The following is a 9,839-nucleotide window of genomic DNA, read 5'->3' on the forward strand; positions in this document are numbered from 1 at the left end:
AAGTCACCAGCTTGGGGAGGGCGGGGGAGGGGTGGGGAATGATGGCACCGACCAGACACCAAGAAACCGGACCTGCAGCAGCGTCTCCCCATGCAGCTCTGAGCCACAGCAGCGGCTGCGACAGAGATGGGGGGGAGCAAAGAAAGAGGGAGGGGGAGGCCCTTAAAGAGACAGCAGCTGCGGCATAGGGGGCTGCTGGGGACATGGACCAGGGGAGGGTCGGCTCTCCTCTTGGGGAGGAAGGTGGCCCTGGCCGCCCTGGCCAGCTGGGAGGGGGCTCTGAGCCCCCAGATGGGGGCTTGACCCTGTTTCCCACCAGCACATGGCAAATGCCTGCCATTTCTTCTCTGCCAGTGCCTCCCAAGTGGCCTGCTGGGGTCCCAGTTTAGGGGTGCCACTCCAGCAGAGAGGAAAAAGGATTCCTTGGAGGAAGGAGTGAGACAAAGTGATGCATCTTGCTGTCTCTGAAGGATGAGTTTAAGGACTGGATGAGAATAAAAACACCTCCAGACAGCCTCCTTCCGGCTCAGAGACCCCCCACATCCTTCACTCCAATGGGAAGGGGGAAAACTCTAGGGATAAGTGAGATGCCGCTAGAGCCCATCTTCACTACAAGACTGTCCGGTGATCTTGTCTAACAATTGTAATAGCACTGAGGTAACAGCACTTGTCCCGTTCTTGCAAGTCAAGAAATGGTCCTGAAGCCTTCGGTGGCCCTCCCCAAGGTGACATATTTAGAAGAGGCCGGAGCCCTCCCATGCTGGCTATTAGAATGACTGCAGGGTTTAAAGAGGGTGAGGAAACCCTGCCTCTCTGAAAACCCACCTGGAATGGGACGATGCTCTTGCTCTCCCTCAGGCTGCCTGGCCTCTCCTGGCCTCCCCTAAGCACTGGTCACTCTCTTTTTCTTCAGGTTTCTTATCTTCCTGACTCCCCTTCCTTGGGGACTTCACAGAACAGCAGTTTCCCAGGGGGAAAGGACCCCAGGGATTAGGTGATTCAAACCCCTCATTCAACCACGAGGAAACCGAGGCACAGTGACTTGGCCAGGGTCACGCTGCATGTCCGAAGCCCAGCTGGAACCCCGCTGGCCCCTGAGCTGCTTCTCACCTTTTCGTGCTGCCTTCCTGGAATTTGGCCTTCCTGTCCTGAACTCCACTGTCCTACGGACTTCTGCATGACCTGGGGCCTGTACCCAAACTGTACTTTGGTTCCCAGGCCTACCCTAAGGTACACCTCAATAAGCAACCCCACAATTTGTCTTTTCCTGTCCAAAGACCATTCCATTTCCTCCCAAAAGAGAGGCAGGGGGCTGGATATGCAATTTTGTGCTGCCCTCTAGTGTCAGTGGAAGGAATAGACTGAGAGGTCTCTGGCCTTTGGCAGAAGGAGTTAGGGACAATTTAGGAGCAATAGTGGATCTAGCTTCTTGACCTCAGGGCTTCCTCTAAGGCGGAAAAGGACCCAACTTCTTGTATGTTTACTATGTGCTGACCGCGAGGCAATGTGGTTTATGTTCTTATTTAATCTTCCCAGATGGTAATATCTGTTTTATAGACAAGAAACGGGTTCAGAGATTGAAGGGGGGGAAAAAGACAAAAAACTTGCTCAAGATAACACAGCTGTGAGAACTGGCAAAACTGGATAGCTCCAAAGCCAAAGAGCAAAGCTGAGTTGGGGGGCGATGGGCAATGGTAGGGCACCATAACTGCTTGATTGAGGACCATAAACCTGGTCAAGTTGTGGCTTCTCTCTGGGTGACCTGAATTACAGAGACACTTTTCTGTCTTCCAGGAATTCACCTAGACACCCAAGTAAATTCTGCCTTCTGCCTGCTCCCTCTCCGACCTAAGTTTCCATGATAGTTCACACGTGTATTAAACTGTGTCAAACAGGTCATAAATTGGCAGCGGAAGGGCCCAATCTGGCCCACAAACATGCTTTGCTCAGCCAGTCTGGTGTGTTGCCAGGATAGTATTTTCTTAAATTATAACTTATTTGTCAGTGTTTGCAAATTAGGTGATTCCACATCGAAGCTCAACTTCTTTTGAGAAAGAACCAGAAGGTCAGACAACATGGAGCCCACATTCTAGCTCCATAATGTTTGGCGGGAGCTGAGCAGCTGCTGCTTCATTCGGTGGGCTGAATGTTGAGTCCTCCAGCTCACCAGTCATCCCCACAGAGCCTACAGGCTTGTTCCTTGCAGGAGTTGGCCACCCCTATTTCACAGACATGAATTCACCTATCCTCGCACAAGGTCTCCATGAAGATTGGAAGGTGGGTGTTCTTAGTACACCCATTTACAAGTTGGGGGGGGTCTGAAGTTCAGAGAGGTTAAATAACTTGCAAAAGATCCCCTAGCCATTTTCTTTTGAGTCTTAATCTACCCCTGGCACACGCACTCACACACACACACACACACACACTCACTCACACACACACACTGCTCCTGCTGTCACCACTAACTCTTCCTGAAAGCGGGAGATCAGCTCCACCAGCCCTGGCCCAGGAAGGACGCCCTCACCCTGTCCTCTTACTTGGACGCCACCAAAACAGCCTCTGGTCTCTCCATCCGCAGGGTGGGGTGGTTCTGCAGGCCCCAGCAGAGGGCAGTGAAGCTCAGTGGGAAGAAAATGCAGCCCAGTACAAAGAGCAGGGTCATGCCTGTCTGGGGTAGAGAAGGTGAGAAAAGATGAGCATGAGAACCCACAGTGTCCCTTAGCCCTGGAGACTCCCTTCACCCTGATAACTCAACGGCCCATGGGATCCATCTAACTGTAACCCATGGGGCATTGGTCTTCCCTAATCTCTTTGGGATTTTTTTTTTTAAGATTTTATTTATTTGAGGGGCGCCTGGGTGGCACAGCGGTTAGGCGTCTGCCTTCGGCTCAGGGCGTGATCCCGGCGTTGTGGGATCGACCCACATCAGGCTCCTCCGCTATGAGCCTGCTTCTTCCTCTCCCACTCCCCCTGCTTGTGTTCCCTCTCTCGCTGGCTGTCTCTCTCTCTGTCGAATAAATAAATAAAATCTTTTTTAAAAAAAGATTTTATTTATTTGAAAAGGACAGAGAAAGCATGAGCGGGTGGGGGGGTGGAGCAGAGGGAGAGAGAGAAGCAGACTCCCCACTGAGCAGGAAGCCCAAGGTGGGGCTCAATCCCAGGACCCCAGGACTGGGAGATCATGACCTCAATCCAAGGCAGGTGCTTAAGCAACTGAGCCACCCAGGTGCCCCACTTTGGGATCTTTATTGCACTTTAAATATCCCTCCTCCAGGACAGTTGGGCATCCTACTTTTTTTTTTTTTAATCAACCCATTCCAAGCATTTTATTCATTTCCCCTGTAATCCCTGGAGCTGGTCCACACCTCCCAATCCATATCACACCTTAAAATTTCTTCTCTTCGTCCTTCAACCCTAAGGATGTGCCTACTCCTTCTTATGATCTCCAACCCATCTCGTTCTCTGCCTGCCCCCAAGCTCTTTCAGTCCCCTCTCCCTTCTCCTAGGTTCTCACCTCTGAGGGGCAAGGTGGAGGCTACATAGGGAAGCTGGTGATTCTCATCAGCACCCAGAACTCAGAAAAATGAAAGAGGGTGTTCAAATTGTAAAGATATTTGAAATTTAAAAATAATACTTTTTTAAAAAGAAAAACCAGGGCATTATCCCAGTAACAGAGAAAAAAACCCAAGAAACAACAGAACCCCTGAAAACATACATATTTACATATATGTTATTTTTGTCTGGAAAAGTCTCCCCTCCCATCCACCGCAGGGAGGGGAGGGGTACAGGAGGCCCAGGGAGGGTGCAAGGAGTTGGGGCCCCCCATCCTGCATCTCCTAGACAGCTTCGAGGGGCCCTCCTTCTAGGACACAAGAAAGGTGTCAAACTGCAAGGGCACGAGGCTGAGGCAGCAGGGGCAGTTGAAGAGGGCGGGAACACCACGCTCCCATTGGTGGACGGGTGGACGGTTTAGAGCACGCTCTCCTCCCATTGGCCCACCTCTTGACACATGTGCCCTATCGTATGCATCCTGGCAGAGGGCCCCCCTCTGGCGGGGCGGGACTGTGCGGGGCTGCTAACGCAGAACTAACCAATTAGAATTCGTCGATGGCTTGATGGACACCTTTGTTTCGGGCAGAGCTGAAAAAGGAGTCAGGAAAAGGAAGGAGGGGGAGAATAAGAACACCCTAAGGAGTCGTGGCTTTAAAAGGCGGTACAATATAGGATAATAGTTAAGATGGCAATTTCTAGGGTGGGACCATCTGGGCTTCAAATTCAGACTGCGGATAATAAAAGAAGCTGACTGTATGGCTCCATTTGGATGAAGTTCAAAACAGGCAGAATGTCTTCGGTGAAGATTCAGAATAGCGCTCAACTTGGGGTGGGGGAGGTATTGACTGAGGGGAGACCCCAGCGAGCCTTCTGAGGTGTTGGGAATGCCCTTCACGAGTGCACACATAGGTAAGCGTGCCCAAGGCGTACCCTTAAAATGTGTGCACTTTATTTAAATTAAGCTCGAATTAATTTTTAAAATGCTAAACAAATTTAGGCTCTGAATGATGGTGGGCCAATCTCTGTGGACCTCAATTCTTCATCCGTGAAGCTGGTATAATAATAATTCCAGGTCATTAAACGCCGCTTATGGAGCATTTGCTATGGGCCAGACTCTGGTCTGAGTGCTTAAAAATATCAACTCATTTCCTCATTAACGGAGGAACAGCTTTGCGGGTTATTATTTTGCCTGTTTTACAGAGATGGGAAAACAGAAGCACAGAGAGGTTTGGTACCTTGTCCGAGGTTACACAGGAAGTGAACAAGGTAGGATTTTTAAAATCCTATTTTCTGACTGCACTGGTCTCTATAATGTTTTTTTTTTTTTTAAAGATTTTATTTATTTATTTGACAGAGATAGAGACAGCCAGCGAGAGAGGGAACACAAGCAGGGGGAGTGGGAGAGGAAGAAGCAGGCTCATAGCGGAGGAGCCTGATGTGGGGGCTCGATCCCATAATGCCAGGATCACGCCCTGAGCTGAAGGCAGACGCTTAACCGCTGTGCCACCCAGGCGCCCCCGGTCTCTATAATGTTAAGCAGATATAGAAAACCCATAAACTCATTTTCCTAAAGGAACTGCAAGGTTAAAAAATAAAGATATCATTTTAATACAGTGTAGACATCAGTCACAATTTCAGAGCTTATCTCTGTGAATGGCTCTTGCTTGTTTAGCTGCTCCATTTTCCCCCTCTGGGTAGGACTCTGAACATCAAATTAAAGGTTAAACCCAAAGCAAGGTAAGATTTTTTTTTTAAGATTTTATGTATTTATTTGAGAGTGTGAGAGAGCACATGAGCAGGGCAGAGGGACAGAGGGAGAGGGAGGAGACTTCCCACTGAGCAGGGAGCCTGACCCCAGGACCCTGGGATCATGACCTGAGCCAAAGGCAGACACTTGACTGAGCCACCCAGACGCCGCACAAGATAAGACCGTTAAACATGAAGCCTTTAGGGGCGCCTGGGTGGCACAGTCGTTAAGCGTCTGCCTTTGGCTCAGGGTGATCCCAGGGTCCTGGGATTCGAGCCCCACATCGGGCTCCTCTGCTGGGAGCCTGCTTCTTCCTCTCCCACTCCCCCTGTTTGTGTTCCCTGTCTCGCTGGCTGTCTCTCTGTCAAATAAATAAATAAAATCTTAAAAAAAAAAAAAAGAAAGATGAAGCCTTTAGTTGCCTAATGAGTGGCCATTCTCCCCACCATCCTCCCCTCACCATCTGTCTAATCAGGACCCCTTCCACTGACTGCATAACCCACTGTGGGTAACAACTCAAGTTGGAAAAATTTGGTTTACAGCACTCAACTTCTTTTTTTTCATGATTCTCCCCTAAGCAGCCTTTTTTAGACAATTTGTCTCCTAATCACCACTCATCATGAAATTTTGATAACACAGGTCTACTGTATATCTGTGCTTAGGATACTAAAAAGAGGTTTTTTTGGTTTGGTTTGGTTTTTTTGTTTTTTTGTCTTGTTTTGTTTTGTTTTGTTTTTGCCACCAAGAACCTATTTCTGTCCCCTTGGGGGCGATATTAGCCGCGTCGAAATGCACTGGAGTCACCATACTGCCACTTTTACACATACCACCTCCACATCCAGCGAAAGTCCCATTCCACAGATCCGTGCAGCGAGAGGTTACATTAATTACTGAAGATTGAAGTGGCTGGTAAATGGATCGGGGATCCAGGGACCTACAGAGATCCTAGCTCAGTTACTTAATTATCTTCTTCAAAACTGTACTTTCTGACATGGAAAATGGTGGGACTGGTCCAAAGAGATTTTCTCTAAACCTCGGGATTTTGTGTGTCTGTTTGTTTTTGCCCTATTTGACCTAACAACAGCAAACATCGATAAAGCACATACTGGATGTCAGGCACCAATCCGTGCCCTACACATATACTAACTAATGGGTTGTCACAATAACCTAAGAAGGAGATGCCATTATTACTTTCCCTTTACAGAGGAGGGAATCGAGGCACAGAGAGGTGGTGTGATTTGCTCAAGGTCACACAGGCAGTTAAGTGGCATAGCTGGGATTTGAACCTAGTAGTCCGATTGGCAGAGTACCCATTCTTAACCATGTACTTTAAAAGGAAACTCTTTATCACTACCGAAAATAGAAAACCAGTATCACTTGCTGTAGATAGAAGGTAACAAAAAAATAAATACAATGGAAAAAATAAAGTGTTCTAACCTTGTACCTAGATACTTTCACCTGCTCGGAATTCTGAGCTGGAGGCCTGCACTCTCTTTGTTATAGACGAGACATGGCAAGATAAGCGTGGATAGAGAGGTGTTAAAGGGCTTCTGGCAGCAAAATGAGACAGGCTCCTGGAATAATCAGAAGTGTTGAAGAGGAACTGGAAAGAGAATAGCTTTCGTGCGTGCGCCTGATTTTTACTCGTGTAGCGTGTAAAATAAACCCAAGACCGGTCGCATTCCACACACCCTGATCCCTCGTCCAGGCATCCTAGGGGTGCCTGAACTCCCCGCAGGAGGAAGGGAGACGGAGCCAGTTTTGGGGGGCAGGGGGGTGCAGCCCTTAGGACTGCGCCCATGGAGAGGGGTGTCATTGGGGGCGCTCCCTAGGTGCCCATCCAGGCTCCAAGGACTCCAGCCGCTTTCCCACCCCAGCCTGGCTCCCCAAGGGAGTCTCTCACCCCCACGCGGTGCTCACACACCTGTCACACAATTCACGCGGGGCCTGGAGTTTACCGTTTCCTGCTACTCCAGGCTCCTGTTTCCAAATGGTGTCTCGTGCATCCCCTTTGCCTCTGTGCTGTGCAGCACCGGCCCTGGGAGGCGTGCAGGTGTGATATCACCGAAGGCTGTGAATAAGTAAAGAATAAGCAGCCAAAAGTGGCCTGTTTCCCACATGATACCCAGGGAAGGGTCCAATTCCCCCTACCCGTGCTCTGGGGAGAGTCCCGCCCAGCGTGCCAGAGCATTTATTATTTAGTACTTTTATTGTACCTGTCCCAGGTTAGGCACTGTTCTAAGCAAGTCCAGTCCCACCCTCTATCTGTGCAGTAGAAAAAGCTGAAGGGCACAACTGGTGAGTGGAGTGAGAAAAGCAAGAGGCTGGCCAGGCCCTTTTTTCTCCCATAGATTGGCTGTGACGCCTTGGTCAAGTGTCAGAACCTCTCTGAGCCTCGGGTGTATACACACAAAGTTCCGTTTGCCTGGGCTCAAATCCTAGCTCTGTCACTCAACTAGCCAGGAGAACTCGTGCAAGTGCTTTATATCACCTCTTAAAACGATGGCGGGGGGGGGGGGGGCAGTCGTACCCCTCCCTTGGGCTGCTAGGATAAGTGAATGAGATGTGTTGTAAAGCATGCTTCCTATGTGGCCCCTTGTAAATTCTCACTGGGATATGCATTCCAGGTTGTTCTTGTCCTATTTTTTTGGGAGCCCTTGTTCTATGCTGGGGACTCTACATACCTTTCCTCCGATCATCACGCATCCTCTCAGATCTTAGGTGATCCCCACTTTCCCGATAAGTGAGACTCAGGCTCAGTGAGGTCAGCTGACTTGCCCAGTGGCACGACTAGAATCCATTGCCTGACCTTCTTTTTCAACCGGGTCAGGATTCTTTTCTATCTACAAAATGTAAATAAGGCAGGGTGGGGGAGCACCTGGGTGGCTCCGTCAGTTAACCATCTGCCTTTGGCTCTGGTCATGATCCCAGGGTTCTGGAATCGAGCCCTGTGTTAGGCTCCCTGCTGAGCAGGGAATCTGCTTCTCCTTCTCCCTTTGCCCCTACCCCCAACTCCTGCTTTCTCTCTCTCTCTCCATTCTCTCTCTCAAATAAATAAATCAAATCAAATAAATAAAAATTAAAATAAGATGGAAATAATGGTTCATGCCACTTAGGTCTACTGTTAGGATTAAATAAGGTAAAGTCTGGGAAAAGGGCTTGATGGATGCTTGCTCTAGCTCTGCTCCCCTCGGCTTATTATTCCCTGGGCATAACTACCTGGGCACAGGCCTTTCATTTTCCTAACAGGACGCTGATAACCTCCTCTTAGTCTCTGGGAGGCAATAGTCAGATGTCCATTAGGAGGGGCCGAAAGTCTAAGATCAACTTCAGAGCAGCTGGGTTCCGTTCCCACGCCTGACTGCAGGTGGGGCCGAATTTCTCTCATCTCCTGGGTGTTTGGTGGGTCTCAGATCTCCCGCCCAACGCAGGAGGACTGAGAGTACATCATCTTTTTCTCTCCTTCCTGGGGCAGTGCAAGACTCCACATGATCGTATCTGACATCTCCAGTTCTGAACTTTAGGGAGAGGGAGATCTTATGGTTACCTGGCTATCACGAAATCGGTTTCTCCCTGCCTCCAACAAATGGTGTGATGTGGGCAGAAGTGGCCTTGGCAAAGTGGGTGCATACATCACCCATCCCATTGGTTTGTCTTGCAGAGAGCAGGCCCGGTGCACTGTCCACCATCCTGCATAATGTATGAGCCCATGGTAGGAACAGAATACCATCCGCAGTGAATCTGACCACTGCAGGCCATGGACGTGTCCAGAGGCCTTGCCAAGGCTGACGTCTCCCTGTTGGCAGGAACAGAACAGAGCGAGGGAGTCTGTGTCGCCTGAGGCCTTTCCCAGGGCAGGGGTGGGAACTGGCCTCATCTTGGGCCTCCGGATTCTGCAAGAAGATGGGGCAGACAAGAAGACAGCCCCAAGAAGGCAATCTGACTCTGCCTTAGAATCAGCAATGGTGACATTGGGGACAGCCAGCCTCCTGTCTCCTGGGTCTGAAGCTCCCTCTGGGAGGTCGTGGGGTGGGAGAGGAGGAGAGTGGGACTCTGTCTGTGTGGTTGAAGGTGAGAAGGGAGATTTGGGACCAGGGACACAAACCCTGGCGATTTCTGGGGTTGCCTCGTGGTGGCAGAAATCCCCAGGGGCGGTAGTGGGGGCAAGGTACATGGGGGTGGAGGACATAGACAAAAGTAGGTATATGGTGGTACTGCTGATGTGGGAAACAAAGGCAGAAGAACAATTATTTCATTTCCTTACTACCTACAGCCCACTGACAAGTCCTTGAAACAGGCAGAGTGACATTCCTCTAGGGACTCAACTGCCTCGATGTTGACATTTGCTGAGGGCAAAAGACAATCCTAGCCCACCCCACCCTCTACCTCCCCGGNGAGTGGGAGAGGAAGAAGCAGGCTCATAGCAGAGGAGCCTGATGTGGGGGCTCGATCCCATAACGCCGGGATCACGCCCTGAGCCGAAGGCAGACGCTTAACCGCTGTGCCACCCAGGCGCCCCTGTAAGTCTACTTTAACGTAT

Source organism: Ailuropoda melanoleuca, chromosome 10, assembly GCF_002007445.2.
Source record: "Ailuropoda melanoleuca isolate Jingjing chromosome 10, ASM200744v2, whole genome shotgun sequence".
Taxonomy (NCBI): Eukaryota; Metazoa; Chordata; class Mammalia; order Carnivora; family Ursidae; genus Ailuropoda; species Ailuropoda melanoleuca.